Source organism: Odocoileus virginianus, chromosome 18 (genome assembly GCF_023699985.2).
Source record: "Odocoileus virginianus isolate 20LAN1187 ecotype Illinois chromosome 18, Ovbor_1.2, whole genome shotgun sequence".
Classification (NCBI taxonomy): Eukaryota; Metazoa; Chordata; class Mammalia; order Artiodactyla; family Cervidae; genus Odocoileus; species Odocoileus virginianus.
Genome location: NC_069691.1, coordinates 13,689,498 through 13,716,669, shown reverse-complemented (window position 1 = coordinate 13,716,669; position 27,172 = coordinate 13,689,498). Strand labels below are relative to the sequence as shown.

At 38.9% G+C, this 27,172-nt stretch overlaps 1 protein-coding gene across 3 annotated transcripts in view; it reads left to right on the top strand.

The window, feature by feature from the left end:
* GDA (guanine deaminase) overlaps positions 1–27,172 on the top strand; it is a 93,523-nt gene that overhangs the window by 13,221 nt on the left and 53,130 nt on the right. The gene's annotated exons all lie outside the window — the stretch shown is intronic.

The following is a 27,172-nucleotide window of genomic DNA, read 5'->3' as shown; positions in this document are numbered from 1 at the left end:
CTAGCTTATTTTGAGGAGGTGCTTCAAGATGCATCCCTAAGGAAGTGACATTTGATTGAATTTGAAGTCTAAATGGAAGTTAACTAGGCAGAGAAAATGAGGGGAAAGGTCATGTAAAGACCCAGTGGGGTAGAGGAACTAGGAACCTATAATAGACAATAGAGTAGAAATAGATAAAGCCAGAAAGGTAAGCAGAAGCCACGTCAGTTTCTTTGTAGGCCTTTCTCTTCATCCACAGGTGATGGGAAGGCAGTGAAGAGTGTTAGATAGAGGAATCTAGATGAGATTTGCATTCTAAAAATATATGAACAATCACACCTGTCAGAATGGCTATCATAGAGAGACCCCTACAAATGACAAATGTTGGCGAGGGTGTGGAGAAAAGGGAATCCTAGGACACTGTTGGTGGGAATGTATATTGGTGCAGCCACTGTGGGAAATAGTATGGAAGTTCCTCAGAAATCTAAAAAAGGGATTACCAGCAGTTCTACCCTTGGGTATGTAGCTGAAGAAAACGAAAACAGTAATTCAAAGAAAGGCTTGCACCCCAGTGTTCATAGCAGCATTATTTATAATAGCCAAGATATGGAAGCAACCTAAGTGTCCATCAACAGATAAATGAATAAAAAAGATATATATGTAGTTATATAGAAATGAAAACAAACAAACCATATATATATGCAGAGTGGAGAACAGACTAGAGCAGGCCAAGATTAGTGGCTGTAGGAGACAAATTGGAGGGTAATTGCAGTGAACTGTGAAAGAGACAGGTAGGTGGTGGTAGAGTTGGAAAGAAGTGGGTGCATCTGTGAGACAATAAAGATTCAAAAAACTCAGTGAGATTGGGTGACAGATTAGATTTGGATTGTAGGGGACAAGCTTCCCCTAGATTTCAGACTTATATAACTGGATGGATATGGTGGACATCACTGAGCTAGGGAACAGAGAAAAGTCAGATCCTGAGGTCTCTTCTGGTCATACTCTGTTAAGGTGCCCTTGTGACATCTACATGGATATGTTAAGTAGGTATTGACTTGCAAGTCTGGAGCTTGGAAGAGATTTCTGAGTAGGAGATGATGGAGTAAAGATTGAGAACAGGAAGTAGATTAACTCCAATGGTTGAGCTGGAGTGAAAGTGAGTGAGTCAGAGAAAAGCACAAGAAGGTACTATCTTAGAAGGCAAAGGATGGGGGTATTTCAAGATGGAGGGGAGTAGAAAAAATGTGACATGTTTCTGAGAAGGAGAAGTGGGATGATACTGGAAAAATATTCAGTGGATTTAGCAGCCTGAAATTATTGTTGAACTTAGGAAGACTTATTTTGATGCAGAGAGAGGGTGGCAGACAGCTTGGTTTGGGTTTTTGAATGGATGAAAGATAAGGAAATACAGATAGTGATCATAGACAACTCTTTTGAGATAATAAATATGTAATATTTTTATTTATCATAAAGTGCTCCCAATAGTAATAAAATACAGATAAGTTACATGTGTTTTATTCCCCCAGTTGTTATTTGAGAGCTTCTCTACAATGTTTGTGGTTATAAAAGATACATAAGCATTTTTATATTGCCCATGTACAAATATTGAATTTAAGTGGATGCCAAAGCATTGGCAAACATATTCGTGCCAGAGTTTAGAAGTAGTTGTGCTTAGTCGCTCAGTTGTATCTGACTCTTTGTGACCCCAGGGACTGTAGCCTGCCAAGTTCTCCTTAGAAGTAGTTACAGCTTTCCTAATAATCATTTTACAATCTTATTTCAGAAAAGTAATTTAACACCTCAGTGTCACTGGACCTCTTGATATTTAGTCAGTATTTTTGTTTTAAAATGTGGGATGCCACTAGTAGAGGCATTTTCATTTTCTTAGGATCAAGCATGAAGGCATAATTTTTCTATAAATTTAAGATTATTTTGAAGTTAAAGCAAACAAAAGCAGGTGAGACAATAGAAATATATGTTTCCTGTGTGTAAAATGCACTTTGATCCTTGGGAAGCATTTTTGGACTTCTGCCTTCTCTAAGGCAATTAAGAAAGCCTCATCCCCTCCCTGTCTCCCAGGTGATGACTGTGCAAGGAAGATTTAATCCGGATGAGAAAAACAGCATATAAATGACTCAACATTCAAAAAACTAAGATCATGGCATCTGGTCCCATCACTTCATGGCAAATAGGTGGGGAAACAGTGGCAGACTTTATTTTCTTGGACTCCAAAATCACTGCAGATGGTGACTACAGCCATGAAATTAAAAAATGCTTGCTCCTAGAAGAAAAGCTATGACCAACCTAGACAGCATGTTAAAAGCAGAGACATTGCTTTGCACAAAGGTCCGTCTAGTCAAAGCTGTGGGTTTTCCAGTAGTCATGTATATGTGTGAGAGTTGGACTATAAAGAAAGCTGAGTGCCAAAGAATTGATGCATTTGAACTGTGGTGTTGAAGACTCTTGAGAGTCCCTTGGACTGCAAGGAGATCCAACCAGTCCATCCTAAAGGAAATCAGTCCTGAATATTCATTGAAAGGACTGATGCTAAAGCTGAAACTCTAATACTTCGGCTCCCTGATGCAAAGAACTGACTCCTTGGAAAAACCCTGATGCTGGGAAAGATTGAAGGCAGGAGGAGAAGGGGATGACAGAGCGTGAGATGGTTGGATGGCATCACCAACTTGATGTTTGAGCAAGTTGAGTTTGAGCAAGCTCCAGAAGTTGGTGATGGACAAGGAAGCCTGGAGTGCTGCAGTCCATGGGTTTGTAAAGAGTAGGACACAACTGAGGACTGAACTGAACTGAAATGACTGACATTAGTAAGAAAAACTTATGTGTATGAATGGAAGCCTGAATAATCATCCTTTTTTTCTTACTCTGTCCAGATAATCAAGTAGGAAGAAGAAAATCAAGACTTATGCTAGATTTTTGGCAACTGAAATTAGAATAAGGAAAACTATCTGTGTAATCTAGACAGGACTGAATTCTTCAAAAAATGCTAAATCATTGTAGATAGAGAAGATGGGAAAACATATGGAAAGGGAATAATGCGATAATTAGGACAATAAAAATACATCGATTTACATTTTTCATGTCTTTGGGCTTCCCCATCTTTCTGTCTACACCCTAAATCCCCCAACTTATAACTTACCCAATACGTCCTCCAAAAAACAACCTGCTTTTTCTAGTTCTTAATGATCTTTCCTTTCTCCAAGTTTTCAGCAGTTCATACTGCTGATTTGGTTCTCAGAAACATGCCTCTGTGCATGGTTCTTAGTTCCTATCTGCACATAAATTTTATTTCCTCAGCCAGAAGATAAACTCTCGAAAGGTGAGAATTATTTCTTGTGCTTTTGTCTGAATACTTAACAGTTTGATGGGTATATGATGTACATTTAAGCAATGTGTTGCCTTGAGTGGTTACCAGGTAAAATGCATTACTGGACATGACAAAAGGTAGGCCAGGAAGTATACTTCATACAGCTTCCTGCCGAATCTTGGCATTTTTCTTCCTAACCTTTATACCTAGTGATTTGTTTGCCATGGACACTATTACAGGCCCTTGGTGAGCACAGGTATGACTTTCTCGGATGAACTTGGAATAAATTTGTAATTTCCTGGAGGTGTATGTCTGAATTTCTGAAGCCTGGTGGTGTGCTGGCCAGTTATCACTTAATCAACCATTGAGCCTATCTTGTCCTTCAGCATCAACATCTCAATGCAGTTTCTGCCCTTTTTGTATATGCAGTAACTCTCAGGAATAAGTTGGAAAAAGAGCCCACACTTAGCATATTTATAAAGTGTTTCAATATTCTTCATAGCAGTATTATTTATGATAGCCATGATACAGAAACAACCTATATGCCCATCCACAGATGAATGTATAAAGAAGATGTGCTAAAAATATATACAGTGGAATATTACTTAGTGATAAAAGAATGAAATCTTGCCATTTGCAACAGCATGGATGGGCCTGTAGCGTATTATGCTTAGTGAAATAAGTAAAACAAAAAAAGATGAATACTGTATGCTTTCGCTCATATATGAAATCTGAAAAAGCAAAACAAACATAACAGAAACAGACTTACAGATATGAGAACAAACTAGTGGTTGCCAGAATAAAGGGAGTGAAGAGAAGGCTGGAATACATAAAGAGGATTAAGAGGTATAAACTACCAGTTATAAGATAAACAAGTCACAGGGATGTGATGTGTAGCACAGGGAATATAGTCAGCATGTTATAGTAACTTTGTATGGTGCATAATCTATAAAAACATTGAATCACTATGTCATACCCTGGAAACTAATATAATATTTCAAGTCATCTTATTTCAACTACAAAAAAATGATAAGCAAGTGAAGATGTATTGCTTTCAAATGAGTTTCTTTTTACTAGTGTTGCTGCTGCCCCAGACTATTAATTCCTTGGGGTCAGGGATTTATGGCTTGTTCATACCATGTTCCCCAGGCTGGACACATCATCTGGTAGATAGGATGTGCTTAGCAAATATTGAGGAATGGATAAGTAATAAAATGATTAATTTCTGAAAAAGGTAAAAGATTGTGCAGCATATATTGTGTGCCAGGCACTAGTCTGAACCTTTACATGTACTAACTCATTTAATCATTACCATTCTGTGAATTAAGTACCATTATATCTCCATTTTGCAGATGAGGAAACTGAGTCTCCAACAGTTTGAGAGCCTTGTTCAAGGTCACATAGCTGGAAACTGATGGAGTTAGGGCATATGATGTGAATCTATATGGTCTAGTTCTAAGATCTCTACTTTCAGCAGTTCTGATTTGGGAGAAATTAAATGCTGAACTAGTACCAGTACCAGGGCTTCCCTGGTGGCTCAGTTGGTAAAGAATCTGCCTGTGATGCAGGAGACCTGGGTTCAATCCTAGGTCAGGAAGATCCCATTGAAAAGGAAATGACTACCCACTTCAATACTCTTGCCTGGGAAAGCCCATGACAAAGGAGCCTGGCAGGCTGCAGTCCATGCAGTCACAAGAGTCAGACATGACTCAGCACCTAAACCACCACTGGCACTCAGATGGTTCGTGGTACATGAAAACTTTAGGATATATTCACTAGTCTCTTATAAAATTTTTGTCTGCTTTGGCTTTTTGTTTATCAAAGAGAACTCCTAAGGCCTTTGGTAGTTTGTCAGTAAACCTTCTAAAGCAATTATGTGTCCTTCCAAGATTACTAATTTGCCAATTCTTACTAAATTAAAAGATGCTTACTCCTTGGAAGGAAAGTGATGACCAACCTACATAGCGTATTAAAAAGCAGAGACGTTACTTTGCCACCAAAGTTCCATCTAGTCAAGGCTGTGGTTTTTCCAGTGGTCATGTATGGATGTGAGAGTTGGACGGTGAAGAAAGCTGAGTGCTGAAGAATTGATGCTTTTGAACTGTGGTGTTGGAGAAGACTCTTGAGAGTCCCTTGGACTGCAAGGAGATCCAACTAGTCCTTCCTAAAGGAGATCAGTCCTGGGTGTTTATTGGAAGGACTGATGCTGAAGCTGAAACCCCAATACTTTTGCCACCTCATGCAAAGAGTTGACTCATTGGAAAAGACCCTGATGCTGGGAGGGATTGGGGGCAGGAGGAGAAGGGGACAACAGAGGATGAGATGGCTGGATGGCATCACCAACTCGATGGACATGAGTTTGGGTAAACTCTGGGAGTTGGTGATGGACAGGGAGGTCTGGCGTCCTGCAATTCATGGAGTGGCAAAGAGTCGGACATGACTGAGTGACTGAACTGAGCTGAACTCAATTCTTAGTCAACTCAGTTTTTACTCAGGTAAGATTACTAATTTGCCAATTCTTACTCAACAACACAAGAAAAGACTCTATACATGGACATCGCCAGATGGTCAATACTGAAATCAGATTGATTATATTCTTTGCAGCCAAAGATGGAGCTCTATACAGTCGGCAAAAACAAGACCAGGGGCTCAGATCATGAACTCCTTATTGCAAAATTAAGACCTAAATTGAAGAAAGTAGGGAAAACCACTAGACCATTCGGATATGATCTGAATCAAATCCCTTATGATTATACAATGGAAGTGACAAATAGATTTAAGGGATGATATGATAGACAGAGTACCTGAAGAACTATGGACAGAGGTTCATGACATTGTACAGAAGGCAGGGAACAAGACCATCCCCAAGAAAAAGAAATGCAAAAAGACAAAATGGTTGTCTGAGGAGGCCTTAGAAATAGCTGAGAAAAGAAGCTGAAGGCAAAGGAGAAAAGGAAAGATATACCCATTTGAATGCAGAGTTCCAAAGAATAGCAGGGAGAGATAAGAAAGCCTTCCTCAGCGATCAATGCAAAGGAATAGAGGAAAACAATAGAATGGGTAATACTAGAGATCTCCTCAAGAAAATTAGAGATACCAAGGGAACATTCCATGCAAAGAGGGGAGCAAAATAAAGGACAGAAATGGTATGGACCTAACAGAAGCAGCAGATATTAAGAAGAGGTGGCAAGAATACACAGAAGAACTATACAAAAAGATCTTCATGGCCCAGATAACCATGATGGGTTGATCACTGACCTAGAGCCAGACATCCTGGAATGCAAAGTTAAGTGGGCCTTAGGAAGCACCACTATGAACAAAGCTAGCGGAGGTGATGGAATTCCAGTTGAGCTATTTCAAATCCTAAAAGATGATGCTGTTTAAGTGCTACAGTCATTATGCCAGAAAATTTGGAAAATTCAGCAGTGGCTACAAGACTGGAAAAGGTCAGTTTTCATTCCAGTCCCAAATAAAAGCAATGCCAAAGAATGCTCAAACTATTGCATGATTGCACTCATCTCACACGCTAGCAAAGTAATGCTCACAATTCTCCAAGCCAGACTTCAACAGTATATGAACCATGAGCTTCCAGATGTTCAAGCTGGTTTTGAAAAGGCATAGGACCAGAGATCAAATTGCTGACCTCTGCTGGATCATCGAAAAAGCAAGAGAGTTCCAGGAAAACATCTATTTCTGCTTTATTGGCTACACCAAAGCCTTTGACTGTGTGGATCACAACAATCTGTGGAACATTCTTAAAGAAATGGGAATACTAGACCTCCTTGCCTACCTCCTGAGAAATGTGTATGCAGGTCAAGAAGCAACAGTTAGAACTGGACATGGAACAACAGACTGGTTCCAAATTCGGAAAGAAGTACGTCAAGGCTGTATATTGTCACCCTGCTTATTTAACTTCTATGTAGAGTATATCATGCGAAATGCTGGGTTGGATGAAGCACAAGCTGGAATCAAGACTGCTGGAAGAAATATCAATAACCTCATATTGGCCGATGACACCACCCTTATGGCAGAAAGGAAGAACTAAAGAGCCTCTTGATGAAAGTGAAAGAGGAGAGTTAAAAAGTTGGCTCAAAAGTCAACATTCAGAAAACTAAGATCATGGCATCTGGTCCAATCACTTTTGGCAAATAGATGGGGAAACAATGCAAATAGTGACAGACTTTATTTTGGGGGGCTCCAAAATCACTGCAGATTTTGAAATTAAAAGATGCTTGCTCCTTGGAAGAAAAGCTATGACCAACCTAAACAACATATTAAAAAGTAGAGACATTAGTTTGCCAACAAAGGTACATCTAGTCAAAGCTATGGTTTTTTGCAGTAGTCATGTATGGATGTGAGAGTTGGACTATAAAGGAAGCTGAGTGCTGAAGAACTGATTCTTTTGAACTGTTGTGTTGGAGAAGATTCTTGAGAGTCCCTTGGACTGCAAGGAGATCCAGCCAGTCCATCCTAAAGGAGATCAGTCCTGGGTGTTCATTAGAAGGACTGATGCTAAAGCTGAAACTCCAATACTTTGGCCAGCTGATGTGAAGAGTTGATTCTTTGGGAAAGACCCTGATGCTGGGAGGGGTTGGGGGCAGGAGGAGAAGGGGATGACAGAGGATGAGATGGCTGGATGGCATCACCGACTCGATGAACTTGAGTTTGAGTAAACTCCGGCAGTTGGTGATGGACAGGGAGGCCTGGCGTGCTGAGATTCATGGGGTCGCACAGAGTTGGACACGACTGAGCGACTGAACTGAACTGAATGGTGTTACCATGGTCTGGGTGGCTTAAAACAAGACACATCGATTCTATTTCTGGAAGTCAGAAGTCTGAAATCAGTTCCCCTGGGCAAAAGTTAAGGTGTCAACAAGGCCCTGCTTCCTTTGGAAGTTCTAAGGGAGAATCCATTTCTTTGTATTTTCCAGTTTCTAGAGTTACGTTTCTTGCATCCTTGATTCCTGGGCCTTCCCTCCATCTTTAAAGCCAGCATCTCTCCAGTGATCACATTGCCTTCTGCTTCTTTGTCAAATCTCCCCCTCCCTTTGTCCACTAAGGATACTTGTAATTGCATTTAGGACCCACCCCGGTCATCCAGAATAACCTTCCCATACCAAGATCCTTAATATAGCCACATCTGCAAAATACCATATAAGGTAGCATTCACAGGTTTCTAGAGATTAGGAACTGGATATTTTTGGTGGCCATTATTCAGCCTACCACATTGAGATTGGCAAACGCTTGCAAACAATGCTAAAGAGCAATTTATTTAGCTTGAGGGCTCAGGTCAGAAAAGTCTCCCGAGGAAGTGGCTAACCCTTTGGCTGCATTCTTAAATTGTAGATAGGAGTGAGCATCTATTCATTACTCTCCAGGCCTGTCCCCTTGACTTTACCTTTTCCAATTCCTTTCCTGATTCCTCTCACCTTTTTAGATTAAAAAAAAATTTTTTTATGTTTATATTTATTTATTTAGCTGTGCTGGGTCTTAGTTGGGGCATGCAAACTCTTAGTCTGTGAGATCTAATTCCCTGATTGGAATCAAACATGGACCCCCTGCATTGGGAGTATGGAGTCTTAGCCACTGAATCTCTAGGGAAGTCCCTAGACTTTTAAAATCAACCACAAATCCCCAGGCTTCCCCTGTCTGCCCTTCACATTCCATCTTCTCTTCCCCAGATATATCAGTCTCTTGCATGGGGTTGACATTCACCTCTGCACAGATGACTCCGATATCCATCTGCAGACCTGCCTGTCCCCAGGGTTTTGGTTCTCTGCCGATATCTGCTGTTGGAGAGTTCTGTCTGCAAATCCTGCTCCCCAGTGTCATCTCTCCTCTATACCTCCAAACCAACATCTTCTTGGGCTCTAATGGTCCTCTCCTTTTGTCCTCATTCTCTCATTCAGAGACTTAGTCCTTATATGTATCCTCACCATCTCCTCTAGATTCATTGCACTACCAATTTGTGCTGGTCCTTAACATTTTGCTCCCTTGGTGATTCTTTTCTCTCTCTACTCCTCTCTGCACAGGCCATTGCCTCCACCCAGATGAACCATTCAAATGGTTGGCTAAGGAAGGGTTTTCCTGTCTCTAAATTCTCCTCCTAACTTACCTTACAACCACTGCTCCATTAATTTTATGTATGACTCTCGTTTAAAAACTTCTAGAAAAAAAATTAGAAGCTCCTTCATGTGACACTTCAAAGTTCTCCAGAGTCCAGGCCCTGCATCACATTCATTTATTCATCCATCAAATCTTTAGTAGCATTTCTCACATGCTGAGACTATGCCAGGAAGTGGAGGTATGATAATAAGTAAAAATAGACATCTCTGCCTTTGTGGAATTTGTCATCTAATGGTAAAGACAGATATGAATAAAATAATAATTATGAATATGTGTGAAATTGCAACTGTTGTAAAACAGTAGCTCAGACTTATATAATGTCTGTGATGTGTCTGTCATCAATCTAAGTATTTTACCTATATGTTTCATTGAATTTTCACATATTCAGAACTATTATCCCCACATTATGGATAGGAACACAGGCAAAGAGAAGTTAAGTAACTTGTCCAAATTCACACAACCAGAAGAGACTGAAGGCAGGCATCCTGGTTCTGGATTTGTGCCTTTAATAACCATGATGGTGTGTTTTCCTGAAGAGTAGGTGCCTAGTGCTTTGAGAATCGTTAATTGGGGGTGGGGGTATGCATGAGGGGAGTTGTGTGAACAATTTGAGGTCACTGGGAAAGGCTTTTTAAGGGAGAACAGCTAAACTGAAGTAGAAGAAATCAGCTGGTGTTAATTTGGCAAGAGGAAAGGAAAGGTGTTCCATGCAGAGCAGGGGGAAAGGCCCAATGGTAGGGAGAGTGGGGTGCTTACAGAGTCTGGGGACTAGTGTGGTGGAGCAGAGAGAGATGGGGAAGGAGGACCAGAGCGTGGGATCTGGCTGGGGTGGGATTAGGCTGGGAGGCGGGTAGATTCCAGCCCCACTGTAGACCATGTTTTGAATGCTTTTCTTGACTCTAAAAGCAGTGGGAAACCATTGAGGTCTTAATGGTTTCCCAGGGGGTAAGAGTGATGTGACAAAGGTTTCTGGATAGCACCCTAAATTGATGTGGTCTCATTCTCTAGAAGAACAACTCTGGAAAGGGACTTGATTCAGGAATAAGACCATGGTCTTTTTTTGGATATGTTGTTTGAAGTGCTTTGTGAGAAATACTAATGAGATATCCAGGACAGTGTCAGATGTTGGAACCTGGAGTCCATTTAGAAGCCGTCTGGGCTGGACCTTTAAGATTGGGTGAGCAGATGGTACCACGTTGAAGGAAATAGAAGGGCTCAACCTTATTTCATTGATCATTTTTGACAGAGAGATAAATTTGTTGAAGAAATTCTCTCCTGCTAAAGAGTACTTTAAGACCTATTTGTGAGGTCTGTGTTAGTCTTTTGCAGCAGATTTGAATGTGATAATTAGCCAGAGTGGGAGGAATTATTTTTAGATTCCTTCTCTACTTTTTACAACAGAATACTATTGGTAATCATTTACCCTTCAATGATAGAAGCTATTTTTTTTTGAAATTGTCATTTGAGTGTATTAAAAAGAGATAGGGAGGAAAAAAGAAACAGAAAAGAAACAAAACTCTGTGAGCAGGCTTCTTTAGACTACAATACACCCTCATTGTTTAGATCAAAATAGGTTGTATTTGTTAGCTATTGCTACATAACAAATCATCCCCCACATTCAGGGGCTTAAAACACCAACTTACTATCTTACAACTTACAACTTTTGGGGTCAGGGATGCAGGAGCAGTTTAAGCTCAGGATCTCTCGTGAAGTCTCAGTCAAGATGCTGGCCAGGGCTGCTGGCTTGACTGGAGCTGAGGGATCCACTTCCAAGGTTCAAGTTCATTCACATGACAGTCAGCTGGTGCTTACAGTTGTGGATAGAAATCTGTGGTTTCCCCCATGAGAGCTTTTCCCAGGGCTTCTTCATATCCTCAGGGCTTCCCCCATTATAAAAATCCAAAAGTGCAAGAGCCAGTGGAAGCTGTCATTTTTATCAGTCTGAGAACTCACATAGCATCATGAATGCTTCATTCCAAGCACATTACTAAGTTTGGTGAACCTCGAGGCACCTCTTGAAGAGAGGAATGTGTAAGAATTTGTGGACGTATTTAAAGTCACCACATGGCTGTTTAGAATCTGAGCTCTGGATGGAACCTCCCCTCTCACCCTGTGTAGGAACTAAATTCTGCTACAACATCCCTGACAGATGGTCAGCCTCTGCTTAACACTTCCAACTAGGAGGAATTCGCTACGTTGTGAGTCAGTGAGTTCCATTTATATATTGTTAGAAGCTACTGTTCATGAGCTTGAAAACACTGCTGGTGCTGCTAAGTCCCGTCAGTCGTGTCCAACTCTGTGTGACCCCATAGACGGCAGTCCAACAGGCTCCTTTGTCCCTGGGATTCTCCAGGCAAGAATACTGGAGTGGGTGCCATTTCCTTCTCCAATGCATGCAAGTGAAAAGTGAAAGTGAAGTCGCTCAGTCGTGTCCGACTCTTAGCGACCCCATGAACTGCAGCCCACCAGGCTCCTCCGTCCATGGGATTCTCCAGGCAAGAGTACTGGAGTGGGGTGCCATTGCCTATTCCGACAAAAGCCCTACCCAAACACTATTGCTGACTATTTCATTATTGAAGCTAGTTATACTGCTCTAGAATGGCACTTTTATGTGTTGACTTTTCCATTATTTTCCATTATTTTCAATCTCCTTGACTTCTCCTTCAGACAAAATAATCAGTTCCATTCAGAATTTACTCTCATGTTTTGACTTCAAGGCCTTTCTACATTTCGGTCATTTTCATGTAAAAACATTACAATTGAATTCATCCCACCACAACTGAAGATCAACTAGTTCTGTACCCCAAGCTAAGTGTAAAAGAAGGTAGTCTTCACTTTGTACAATAAAGCAGGATGGAGAGAAGTACCCTGAAAGCTGAAATCATGCAAGTAATCTTAAAAATTAATGTGAAAAATTGTGATTATTCTGAGACCTTTCAAAACTTCTGTTGGGTGCGAGTTTGATCCCTGGTCAGGGAACTAAGACACATTGCCATGTGGAGCAGCCAGAAAAATAAATAAAAGTCATCTTATTTTTAAAAAAACTTCCATTAAAACATTAAAACTTTTTTTTTTCAGATCTAAATGCATGGGGAGATGAAAGAAACAGTGAAACCAGTGTTCATTTAGTACACTGTAATTTAAAACATTAGAAACATAGGTAATTAAAATGTTTTATTTCTTTGTTTAAAAATAAATTTAGCAAGAGTAGTTTGAACAATGTTTGTCTTTTTCATGTCATAAAACTGATAATACAGAGTGAGCATCTTTTGTTTGTCTTGCAGATTGTCATCTTGCTTTTTAAATTTGGATCAGCTTCCTTCATTTTATCTTTTGAGCTCTGAATGTTATGAATATCTCTAAGATACTTTTCTGAGAATTTCTTTAACATAAAGCTTTTTGCTGGTGTTGTTTCTTCTGAGGCATCTTCAATCACTATCCTCATTTGTGTCTTTAAGTTTACCTCTACTAAGTTTCTGGAGCCATAGATCTAGAATATCTTGAATGGTGGCAGTGCCCACATTCCTGATGGTAAGCTGTTTCTTCCATAACGCCATTTATGTTAGATTCAAGTTTTACTGTTTGTGCTGCCACTTCTTATTTCTTTGTTTTGCACCTTCATCATGGTTAAGCAATTCACTCTTTCAATTATTCATTTTGTAAAATGCCATCTAAATTTATTGCTGGAAGACAAAAGAGGCAATACAACTACATGCATTGTTGTCTATGTATGAACTGATGCACAGGGACCAATCACCACACACTTTGGATGAAGTGGTGTGATTTCCTGTTGATCATGATTCGCATCTGTTATGTTATATAATGATTTCTGGAATGAAGAGCAAGAAGCCAAGTTTGTACTTTATTCAATCACCCACAGTTAATATACCAGGGTAACTGGTATTTGAACCATATTGTTGTGGGACTCATTTAAACCTCAGTACCTGAAATTTGTGTATATGAGAATCATGCAAAACAGAAACTGCCTGTATTTATACAAATTTGACCTTAGAATCTGCTTTTATAGGCAGCTATCCCACACTGCTCATATTAACTCATGATTCTTGCTGTTATCAAGTCTCATAATCTTTATCTTGTGTATCTGATTCTCCTCAAACATTAACATTGGCTTTTACTTGCATTCCCATTAAGCTTTATCTCATTAGTCTTAGCCTGTGGCTATCTTTTTAAAACTTGATTGTTTGACCTAGGGAACAAACTGTCCCTTCCAAATTGTTATCCTTTTCACATATAAGCCATTAATAAGTACATGGCTGGGGCAGAACTTGGTGATATGTCTCTAGACTCTCCAGCCATGCTTCCCGCATCCTGTTAATCAGCCCTTTGAGTAGGAGTTGACATCCAGATATGAATTTCTCCAAGTCTACCTATTTTGAGCTTGTTCAACAAAGTTAACTTTCTGGTGCCATCAGAAACCTTTCTGAAATCCAAGCACACCGAGTCAGCGCTTGTCTCCTGAAAAACCACTCTGGTTACCATACCAAAGTTAGCCCTACTCATAATACTTCATGCAGAACTTTTACAGTTCATGGAGTGCTTACATATCTCCATTAAAAATATTTTGTCTTTATAGCATTAAGAGGAGATGTGGCAGATATTACTATATTTTCAAAAATGGTAAGTCAGAGGCTAAGGGATTTGCTTTGTTCACAGAGCTAGTAAATGGTTGAATCTTGATTTTTTAGTTAAGTCTAGTGTACTCTTTTTTAAATCACCTCTCAGATGAGGTGCTTACAGGGAACACAGAAAGAGAGTTTCTGCAATGTTTTTCTTTTGTTGATTTATTAGACCAGTCTAATAAGCCATTCTCCTATAGGGTCTTAAATTAGTTTGCTAGGGCCACAAGCTGGGTGGCTTAAACAACAAACTTATTGTCTTTTAGTTCTGAAGGCTAGAAGTCCAAGATCAAAGTGGTGGCAGGACTGGTTCCCTGGCCCCCAGGGAAAGATCTTTTAAATCAGGCCTTTTTCCTTGTCTTGTTGATGGCCATCTTCTCCCAGTGTCTCTTCATATCATCTTCTCTCTACTCCTGTCTCTGTGTCCGCATTTTCCCTTTTTGTATGGGCACCAGTCATATTGAATTAGGGCCTACCCTAATGACCTCATTTTAACTTGATTACTTTTATAAAACCCTCATCTCTAATTATAGTCGTATTCTGAGGTACTAGGCATTTAGAACTGTAACATATGAATTTGGAGGAGATGATTCAGCCTATAACAGGTCTCGAAGGCAGATTTTATATTTAAGATATGATCAAAGGAGCAGGCTTGTGAGGCCAGTGTAGGTAGTATGTGCCTGCATTTTCTTATCCATATCTATGTATGTGATGAAGTCTGTTGCAGTAAACTTTAAGATCAGTTGATATCACTTTTCAGTTTTCAAAAGAAGAGTAGGTGATTTTCCTGAAAGTCATTCTCAGTTGTCCACTTGCAGACCTTGGTCTCTGAAGATGTCTTTTGTGATGCAGCTGCTGAAATTATTAGCTTGTTTAATGATTTTACGATTCAAATGTATCATAACCTTGGCTCTGAGATTTGTGGTGAATTTGACTGTGTGCTTAGTAATGATTAAATACCCATCTAAGTGGATTCCTTATTCCACAGATTAGTTAATGCATCAAGGGATTCTGAATTCAGGGTGCAAATAAATTAGGGAGTAAGAGTTTGTACCCCCAAAGTATTCACAAACTATCAGGGGCATGTAACGGTTGTTTTACATATTGCTATTTGTAAAAACAAGGGACAAATATAATCATTTTAGATTACAAGCATCTGAATACTATAAATGTTGGACCTGTGTGTGTCATTCTGTTTTCTCATTGCTTATAATTTTAGTAATTTTACTTTTTGGTCATTTTGGGTTTTTCACAGATTACCAATGTGAGCATTTCATATGATACAGATTTTGCTGTTAAAAAAAAATAGCATTTAATGTAAGTGGAGAATTTGTTTTTGCTCATATATTGGCTCATATAAGAAAAGAACAGTTATAATGTTTCTGTGAAGTGTAATGAATGAAGACTTGGTGAACCCTTCTGTTATCTTGGAAGTCTATAATCCTCCCCATCCCATTTTCTTTCCTTCCACTCTGGTGAAATCACTATCCTAAATTTTATGTTATCATGTCCTTACTTTCCCTTATAGTTTTTAAGTATTTTTGTTTCTAAACTAATATACTGTTTGTTTTTTAGTTAAAATTTTTAAACTTAAGTCATTGCAAAATTTTAAAAGTTACAGGAATAGTATAAATATCTCACATATAGCGTTCCATGTTTCCCAATGTTACCATTTTACCATATTTGCTTCATAGTTCTTCCCCACTCTCTCTAGATATATGTAGATATACATATACCCATACATATTTTTTTCTGAGTAAGTTACAGATATCCTGTTTGAGTCTAAGTACTTTGGTGTGTATTTCCTAAAAAAAATAAAATAATAAGGATGTTGTCCTATATAGTCACATGCAACCATCTAGATCAAGAAATTAACATAGATATAGCTACTACGTAATCCATAGATCCATTCAAACTTCGCCCATTGGCCTTATAATATTCTTGGTACTTTTTTCTTCCTTCTGGTTCGGGAACCACTCCAGAGTCACAATTGCCTTTAATTGTCATGTTTCTTTAGTTGCTTTCCATCTGGAACAAGTCTTAAGTCTTTCTTTGTCCTTCATGTCCCAGATAATCTTCAAGAATACAGAATAGTTTTCCCTTTCTTTTTTTTTAAGGAGTTTCTCTCAATTTAGGTTTTCCTGATGTTTCTTCATACTGTGCATTTTTTGGTAGGAATGATGCAGTGTTGTTCTCAGTGCATTATATCAAGAGGCATTTGACATTGATTTTTTTCCATTATTCTTGATGTTAACTTTGTTCACTTGGTTAAGGTGGTATATACCAGATTTATCCACCACAAAGTTACTATTTTTCTCTGTAAACTGAATTTTGTGGGAGATACTTTGAAATTATGTAAATATCCTATTCTCCAACAAATTTTCACCCACTAGCTTTAACATTCATCTGTGATTTTTACATGAATCATTTGTTACAGTGATGGCTGCCCAACATTCATTTTCTAATTCCTTCATTCCTTCCATATGTATTTTACTGCAGGGAAGGGCACTCCATTCTTCATTCATTTATTTAGATTCATAGATTCCTATTTTATTCATTGGGTTTTATTTCAATATTCTGATGCTCAAATTGGCCTATATTTGGCTAGCAGGAACTTCTTCAAGAGGCTCCTGTTGTATCTTTAGTACTTCCTCACTTTTTGACAACAGTTTTATTCCAGATTTATCTTGCACTTTCTTTGCTCCACTTCTAGCATCATTCTGGTTTTTTCTAGTGGAGAATGATATATTGAAACCAAGATCTGAGCATTAGGGGTGCTGATTAACAGGATGTCATTGTTTAAAGGCCCCTTTAGCAAATAAAGCTAGGAAATACATACATTGACAGACACACATACATACGTATTTTTCTTCTTGGTCATTTCGGTGTTCTACAGATTACTAGTGTGAGCATGTGATACGATATGGATTTTGATGTTTTTGAAAAGTAACATATCGTAAGCAGAGCCTGTGTGTGTGTGCGTACACACACCTGTGCACAGGTATATACACCTGTGTGTGTATATATATCCTTTTTAGATCTAGCTGCATATGTGTGTGCATACATGTACTTATTTATTGATCCACTTAAATTAAAAATCATTAGTCAACACAAATACCTCCAATTCAAATCCAGTGTGGTTGTTTTGTTGTTGTTCAGTTGCTAAGTTGTTTCTGACTCTTTGCTATCCCATGGACTGTAGCATGCCCGTTTTCCCTGTCCTTCACTATCTCCCAGAATTTGCTGAAACTCATGTCCACTGAGTCAGCGATGCCATCCAAGCATCTAATCCTCTGTCACCCCTTCTCTTGCCCTCAGTCTTTCCCAGCATCAGTGTCTTTTCCAATGAGTCAGCTCTTTGCATCAGGTGGCCAAAGTATTGGAGCTTCAGCTTCAGTACAAGTCCTTCCAATGAATATTTGGGACTGATTTCCTTTAGGATTGTCTGGTTTGATATCCTTGCAGTCCAAGGGACTCTCAAGTGTCTTCTCCGGCACCACAATTTGAAAGCATCAATTCTTCGGCACTCAACCTTCTCTATAGTCCAACTCTCACATCCATACATGACTACTGGAAAAAACCATAGCTTTGACTATATGGACCTTTGCTGGCAAAGTGATATCTCTGTTTTTAAATACGCTGTCTATGGTTGTCATAGCTTTTCTTAAAGGAGCAAGCATCTTTTAATTTCATGGCTGCAGTCACCATCTGCAGTGATTTTGAGCCCAAGAAAATAGTCTGTCACTGTTTCCACATTTTCTCCATCTATTTGCCATGAAGTGCTAAGACTGAATGCCATGATCTTTGTTTTTGAATGCTGAGTTTTAAGCCAGCTTTTTTACTCTCCTCTTCCACCTTCATCACGAGTCTCTTTAGTTCCTCTTCACCTTCTGCCATTAAAGTGGTATCATCTGCATATCTGAGGTTGTTGATATTTCTCCTGCAATCTTAATTCCAGCTTGTAATTTATCCAACCCAGCATTTCACATGATGTACTCTGCAAATATACAATATGCAAGTGACAATATACACCCTTGACATGCTCCTTTCCCAATTTGAACCAGTCTGTTTTTCCATGTCCAGTTCTAACTGTTGCTTTTTGTCCTGTTTACAGGAATCTCAGGAGGCAGGTAATGTGAGATGGGAACACCAGACCACATTACACATACTCCACAGTTTATTGTGATCCACACAGTCAAAGGCTTTAGCATAGTCAAGGAAGCAGATTTTTTTAAAAAAAATTCCCTTTCTTTTTATATGACCCAGCATATATTGGCAATTTGATCTCTTGTTCTTTTACCTTTTCTAAATCCAGCTTGTACATCTGGAATTTCTTGATTCATATGCTGCTGAAGCCTAGCTTGAAGGATTTTGTGCATAATCTTGCTGGCATGTGAAATGAGTGCAATTGTATGGTAATTTGAACATTCTTTGTCATTGCCTTTCTTTGGGATTGGAATGAAAACTGACCTTTTCCAGTCCTGTGGCCACTGCTGAGTTTTCCAAATTTGCTGGCATAATACATGCAGTACTTTAATAGCATCATCTTTTAGGATTTGAAATAGCTCAGCTGGAATTCTCACCTCTACTAGCTTTGTTCATAGTGATGCTTCATAAGGGCCACTTAACTTCAGACTCCAGAACGTCTGCTTCTAGGTGAATGACCACACCATCATGGTTACCTGGGTCATTAAGAGCTTTTTTGTACAGTTATTCTGTGTATTCTTGTCACCTTTTTGTAATCTGTTCTGCTTCTATTAGGTTCTTGCTATTTTTTGTCCTTTATTGTACCTAGCTTTGCATGAAAGTTTCCCTTGGTATCTCCAGTTTTCTTAAAGAGATCTGTGTGTGTGTTTGTGTGTGTGTGTGTGTGTGTATGTGTGTGTGCGCGTGCGCGCGCGCGCACATGCACGCTCAGTCATGTCTGACTCTTAGTGACCCCATGGGTTGTAGCCCGCCAGGCTTCTTTGTTCTGGAATTTCCCAGGCAAGAATACTAGAGTGGGTTGCCATTTCCTACCCCAGGGGATCTTCCTGACCCAGGGATTGAACCTGCATCTCCTGTGTTGGCAGGTAGATTCTTTACCACTGAGCCACTGTGGAAGCCCAAAGAGATCTCTAGTCTTTCCCATTTTATTGTATTCCTCTGTTTATTTGCATTGTTCACTTAAGAAGAGTTTGTTTTAGCCTCTCCCTTTTCCATTTTTGAAAGTCTTTACTGAGAAGCCTGGCTCTCATTATTCACAATGTATTTACATACCTACTTATTACCCCCATGTGTAATCACCATGATGGCTATCTCTTTAGCCACATCTCTGTCCACTTAACCTGACTTTTTGACTCTGTGCTTTTCCAGTTCCAGTTGCCTTGACCCTATTAGCCTTCTCAGTCCTGATTATCCCCTGAGCCCCAGCTGCCTCCATATTCCTGGCCCTAGCAGGTCCACCAGCCTGGACTACAATAAGGGAAGGAAAGAAAGAGGAAAGACTACAAAATATTTTATAAAGAAAAAGAAAGGAAATGGGAGAGGTGTTCTATTTTTGTGTGAAAGTTTTAAAAATATATATAGCATAGCATTTAATTGCTCTTACCTTGAGGCTGACTGGTTCACAGTCAATTTCTGACTGTGATTCACATTTACCACCTACCAGCTATGTAATCTTGGGCAAAGAACTTAATATCTCTGTGCCTCAATTTTCTCACCTGTAAAATGGGGCTAGTAACAGTACCTACCTCATAAGGTTCTGGTGAGGTTTAAGAGAGTTGATATGTGTAAAGTATATAGGATAGTGTCTTGCACACAGTAAATACATTTAAATATTTTTATTATTGGGTTGGCCAGAAAGTTTGCATTTTTCCATAAGATATTATGGAAAACCCAAACTTTCTGGCCAATCCAATATGTTGCTTTTTCTCCCAATTAAACAATTACTAAGTACCAGCGAATCATTAGTGATATCTTAAGTAGAGTTTAGAAAAATTACTAAAGTTATTTTTCATCTGTTGAAAAGTGCATGTTTTCTATGTACATGGGGCTTATAGGGCAGCCAAAATTGGTACTTTTCCAAGAGTTTCTCCACTGGAGTAGGAAATGGCAACCCACTCCAGTATTCTTGCTGGGAAAATCTCACGGACACAGGAACCTCTTGGGCTACAGTCCATGGGGTCACAGAGTCAGACATGACTGTGCAACTTACACACACACAAAAATCAGGCTCTGAAATTAAAGGAAAAATCATTAAAAGTTATTGCCAATTGAAGATAAAGCTTCTTAGAAATACTAGTGTAAAACCACTCGGATGGTTTTCAAATTATACAATTTTAATTTGCATGAGTCTTTTTAGGAGTCTACATCAGAAGCTGGCAATCTGTGTCCCACAGGTCAAATCCTGCTCATTATCTGATTTTATATAGCCAATAAATTGAGTATGGGTTTTACATTTTTTAAAAAATTTATTTACTTTTATTGAAGTATAGTTGATTTACAATGTGTTAGTTTATGGTGTATAGCAAAGTGATATAGTGTATATATATGAAATTGAATATATAATGTATATCAAACTGATTACATATGTATACACACTTTTTTTTCATATTCTTCTTCATTATGGTTTATTACAGGATATTGAACATAGTTCCCTGTGCTATACAGTAGGACCTTGTTGTTTATTTTATATATAGTAGTTTGTATCTTTTAATCTCAAGTCCCTAATATATCCTTATCCCACCCCCTTTCCCCTTTAGTAACCATAAGTTTATTTTCTGTGTCTGTGAGTCTGTTTCTGTTTCAAAAATAAGTTCATTTGTGTTGTATTTTAGATTCCACATATAAGTGATATCATATAGTATTTGTCTTTCTCTTTCTGACTTACTTCACTTGATATGATAATCTCTAGGTCCATTCATGAGGCTGCAGTTGTGTTATTTCAGTCTTTTTATGACTGAGTAGTATTCCATAGTATATATGTACCACAACTTCATCTATTCATCTGTAAATGGACATTTAGGTTGCTTCCATGTCCTGGCTATTGTAAATAGTGCTGCTATGAACATAGAGGTGTGTGTATCTTTTCAAATTATAGTTTTGTTTGGATGTATGCCTAGGAGTGAAAGTCATGTAGTAGCTCTACGCTCTGTATAATGGGCTCCAGTTTCATCCATCTCATTAGAACTGATTCAAATGAATTCTTTTTAATGGCTGAGTAATATTCCATGGTGTATATGTACCACAGCTTCCTTATCCACTCATCTGCTGATGGGCATCTAGGTTGCTTCCATGTCCTGGCTATTGTTAACAGTGCTGCGATGAATATTGGGGTGCACGTGTCTCTTTCAGATCTGGTTTCCTCGGTGTGTATGCCTAGAAGTGGTATTGCTGGGTCATATGGCAGTTCTATTTCCAGCTTTTTAAGGAATCTCCACACTGTTTTCCATAGTGGCTGTACTAATTTGCATTCCCACCAACAGTGTAAGAGGGTTCCCTTTTCTCCACACCCTCTCCAGCATTTATTTCTTGTAGACTTTTGGATAGCAGCCATCCTGACTGGCATGTAATGGTACCTCATTGTGGTTTTGATTTGCATTTCTCTGATAATGAGTGATGTTGAGCATCTTTTCATGTGTTTTTTTGCCATCCGTATGTCTTCCTTGGAGAAATGTCTGTTTAGTTCTTTGGCCCATTTTTTGATTGGGTCATTTATTTTTCTGGAGTTGAGCTGGAGGAGTTGCTTGTATATTTTTGAGATTAATCCTTTGTCTTATTTTTAGTTTTTTAAGGTGCCTCCACACTGTTTTCCATAGTGGCTATACCAATTTATATCCCCACCAACAGTGTTCTCTTTTCTTCACACACTCTCCAGCATTAGTTCTTTGTAGCCATTTTGATGATGGCCATTCTGACTGGTGTGAGGTGGTACCTCATTGTAGTTTTGATTTGCATTTCTCTAATAATCAGTGATGGTGAGCATCTTTTCATGTGCCTATTGTCCATTTATATGTCTTTGGAGAAATTTTTATTTAGACTGTCTGCCCATTTTTACATTTTTAAATGGTTTTAAAAAGTAAGAATAGTTTATAACAAGTGAAAATTATGTAAAATGTAAATTTCATTTTCTCTAAGTGACGTTTTATTGGAACAAAGCCATACCTATTTGTGTATATCTTGTCTATGGCTGATTTGGCTCTACAGTGATGGGGTTAACTAGTTTAAACAGAAACAATACAGTCCACAAAGTCTAAAATATTTACTGTTTGCCTATTATAGAAAGTGTGCTGACTCCTGGTTTATACTATATTAGAGAAGCAGTGAAGGAAAGTTACATGGCTTAAAATAGCCTGGAGTTAAAACTCCCCTCCAGGACCTCCCCACCATTCTATGCAAAACAAAGAACTCTCTCACCCAAAGAAAAAAAACATGGACATTAGGTTGATTACGCCCAGCTCCCAGCTGGTCCAGCCTCTGGCCGATCTCCAAAATTCCTTGCCCCAGCTGTGTAAGAGATAACTACTCCGAACAACCATGGAGGAGAACAGGCCCCCTTAAGACAGTAACTTTCCACATACATGCCTATATATACTTACTCTTAGATATGTGCAGCAGCTCACCAATCTGACTGCTGCCCCCCTCGCCTCATTAAAGGTGATCTGTTCCTGTTTTAAGTGCTGGTCTCGTTCTTATTCTGAACCTCGCCTTCTCTAACTCCGTACCCTACAAGCAGTCGTAGAGGTCTGGAAGAATCTTAGGAAAGATGGGTCAAATCCAGGAGATTCTCCTGCCTTGTCTGGTGACTCTGAACAAGTCACATATCCTGGTCTGTTTACTCATCTGTAAAATGAGAATATTGTACCTGAAGATTAAGTCCTTCATGCTATCCTTTGGTGATTCATAACACAAATTCCCTTGTTTCTACCTTTATAGGCTGACATTTTTTTAAAGGCAATGCCACTTCATCTTTCTTTTCCATTAATCATTTTAATGTGAATTGAGCTAATATGGCAATTTTCATCTCTGTCCAAAAGCTTCAGAAATCTTTGAGATCTCACATTTTTATCTGCTTTTTGTCTCCCATTAACATGCCTAAGAGTGGATTTTGTGATACAATATACATTACCTTATTTTGTTAGATGGCCAAGCTATTTCACCATGGCTCAAAGAGGGGTTTACTCTGTTCCATAGCAACAAGCCTCTTGCCCACATTTGCCATCTGGTGTTTGAAGCCTCTATCTTGCACAGATTCTTTTCATTAGCTGACAGTCATTACTCATCTGCTTTTGGCTTTAGTATTTCTGACATTCTCATTATTATTCATCCTAAACAGTCCCTGTTTCCAGTAAGAGTGTACTTGGAGTTTGCTTTACAAAAGGGATTCAGTTTTCTCATTTGGAAAACAAGGGGTCGGATGAGAAGGTTCCTGCCCAATTGGCACCATCAATGATTTTATAAAACTTGGGTTTTAATGACTTATGTATCTGCTTGACAGCCCACCTAGACTGAGGCCTATGAAGAGGAAGGCCATGAGCGTTAATAGGCACTCTTGGTGGATGATCTGAATCAGTGATGTGAATGGCCACATAAGCCCAGGTAACATCAGGACGAGAGGGCCATTGCCCCATAAAGGCAATATCAATGATTTTATAAATTTTCCACATTCATTTTCCAAAATATTTTTAGAGGTTTCCTAAAAACAAATCTCAAGGCCATGACCTACACAGCCCCTTGCTACTTCCTCTGATTTTTTTTTTTTTACCACTCTTTCTTCTAGTCTTTATATTGTGTTCTTACTTGTCTTCCTGGTATTTCCAAACAGGGTAAACATCTAATTTAAATTTAACTCAAATATACATATCAGGGTCCTTGTACTGGCTGTTCCCTCTGCTTGAAATGTTCTTCTAAGAATATGTAAGTGATTTACTCCCTTCATGCAAACCTGTGCTCAAACATCATATTTCACACACCATACTTTATCCACTTACTTTGCTTTATTTTTCATCATAGCACTCACACATACACACTATTCTTATCAAAAAAATTGTTATCATATGTTATCTAGTAACTTGCATTTTTTTAAAAAAAATCTTAAGATTGTATTGGAATAACTCAATAAGTACATCTTACTGATACTTTTAATTGCTGCAGTTTAGTCATATTTAACCAATCCCTTATTTGACCAACTTTGTAATTATTTGCATTTTTTAACTATTGCAAATGTTTGATAAATATATTTTGGGGTAAGGAGAGTAAGAAGTTTGAAGAGAGAGAGATTTTAAATTATCATGGTGGAGGGCTGGAACATGAGTTGACTAGAGAAATACTCTTCATGGTTTTTTTTTTACTAATATGCCCCCAAAAGACTTTTGAAAAAAAACCTATATGCTTTTGCACTTTTTAAAAGTTGATACATATAGTTTTTATTAAATTTTGAAACATATAAAGCTTATAATTTTTAGCAAGTTGTAGATATATACATGTTAAAATTAAGCTATGCTGTTACTTTTTAAAATATGTCTGATGGAATCAAAACATAGTGATTTGATATCTACCTTAATCTTTCTCTAAAAATCATGAATTAGCTCCTTATTAATAATCTGTATTGCTATATAGACCCTTTTTCTTCTAGAATTACTAATTCTATTCTCCTTTCCTTACAGTTTGTGCTAATACAGTATAGTTTTACACTTTTAAGTCTTTTATTGATCAACCATTGCAATAAAATTTCTGTGCATAAATTTAAATATTTAAAATTGCTTGGGACCATAAGGAAAATTTTAAAAGTATATCACACATTTTGAGAAGTAATTTGTTAAATGTAAAAGTACAAAAAGGCTGTTTTTTCCTTCCAACTACATAATGTATCTATGGATGACTGTTACTTGTCAGTAGAATTAAACAGAAGCAGCATCCATGTTTTTCTTATTTTTTCATTTTTCTATATGTAAGTGCCAAGAAACGTTTTCACATAAATCAAGAAGATGGGAGGGGTTTTGTTGTACCAATAGCCCTCAATTCTTTGGACTCCTTTTGAGTTATTCTATTAAAAAACTGTGTATTAATCTATTACCAAAAAATATTTCTAATAACCTATCAGTGGATAAGCGCTTAGGCCTGCAGTCAGTTTTATTGATGGTAAAGACAGGGCTAGAGAAATGTCGTAGGGAGCAAGGTGCAGACATTGGTTGGAGCACCTTCAAGCCTGATAATGATGGATATTCCATCCACTGTGTGGTATGCTTGCTCCAGTGCTGCTTGACGCCTCAAATGCAGCCCAGAGAAGTAGGGCTTGTTGTAGTCAGGGTTAAAAATTTACTATATGTGTGTCAACTAAAAGATATAAGAAATATAAAATAATACCTGGTAGAATCCAAATTCGGAGAAGGCAATGGCACCCCACTCCAGTACTCTTGCCTGGAGAATCCCATGGATGGAGGAGCCTGGTAGGCTGCAGTCCATGGGGTCGCGAAGAGTCAGACATGACTGAGCGACTTCACTTTCACTTTTCACTTTTATGCATTGGAGAAGGAAATGGCAACCCACTCCAGTGTTCTTGCCTGGAGAATCCCAGGGATGGGGTCGCACAGAGTCAGACACGACTGAAGTGACTTAGCAGCAGTAGCAGCAGCAGAATCCAAATTGGTCAAGGAAAATGGCAAAAGAAGATTATTGATGGACTGGGGGAAAGTAGAGAGGAGAAAGGAAAGGGAAGGATTTTTAAGGTGGATGATTGTTTGGAAAAGCTGAAATGGCAGACAGGAAAAAGGAAATGGTGGTCAGTTGTGTGATTCTGTGGTTTTAGGGGTAGAGCATTTATAGGTTATGAAAATACCCGAGCTGTAGCCATGATGTGAAGTTCATAAACTTCATGTGTTCATAAACAGATCACTGAAAATGAGTTCATGGAAGTAAGTCCTATGATCTCAAAAGGATTGTCCATGTTGATATGATAAAGGAGTGAAGGCAGGGCTTACAGTGGACAGAAAGAGTGTGAGGCAGGCATTAACAGATGGGAACAATGAAAGAAGGGCTGGTAAAGTAGAAGAAACAGGAGAGGAAGAATGCTTTGAAAGCCAAAAGGAGCAGGTCTTAAAGGAGCTTTGTAGGTTTGCAAAAAGCTGCAGGAAACATGGTTTAGAAATGGCCATCGTGGGTATGGAAACTCATTGCCAGACCCTGATATATGAATATTTGCCATTTGAGAAGTGTAGGGGAGGCCATGTCCTCAGAGAAGAGCCCCAGTTATCAGGAGGGAGAAACTCAGAGGAGATAGTGAAGACACAGGGGAATTTGCTATTTATGGATGGGCAACAAGAGGTCATAGCGGAGTGGAGAGTGGTGGGAGCAGGTCAGGAACAAGGTAGTAAGTAGTACAGAGCTTTGTGAAGATAATGGTATCGATCGGGGTCCCTGCTGTGTATTTGAGAAGTAGGTGAATTCAAGTTTTCATGCTGACTGAAGGAAACAGATGGAGAAGGCAATGGCACCCCACTCCAGTACTCTTGCCTGGAAAATCCCATGGACAGAGGAGCCTGGTGGGCTGCAGTCCATGGGGTCGCAGAGTCAGACACGACTGAGCGACTTCACTTTCACTTTTTACTTTCATGCATTAGAGAAGGAAATGGGAGCCCACTCCAGTGTTCTTGCCTGGAGAATCCCAGGGACGGGGGAGCCTGGTGGGCTGCCATCTCTGGGGTCGCACAGGAGTCGGACATGACTTGAAGTGACTTAGCAGCAGCAGCAGCAGCAGAAGGAAACAGAAAAGAAGGCAGGAGGATTTATTCCGATGGTCTCTGAGGAATAGGGCCCTTGCATAGCTATTTAACATCAGCTATAAGTTCACTGAAGATGTATCTCGCTTGGTGAAGTAATTGAGGCTTATATACTGCACACATGCTGAATTATTATTTTAACATATTTTTGCTTTTTATTGTCAGTATATCATTGGGATTATTTTTGCATCTGTTGTTGTTCGGTTACTAAGTCATGTCTGACTCTGCGACCCCATGGACTGCAGCACACCAGGCTTCCCTGTCTTTCACTGTCTCCCGGAGTTTGCTTAGATTCATGTCCACTGAATTGATGATGCTATCTAACCATCTCATCCTCTGCCACCCGCTTC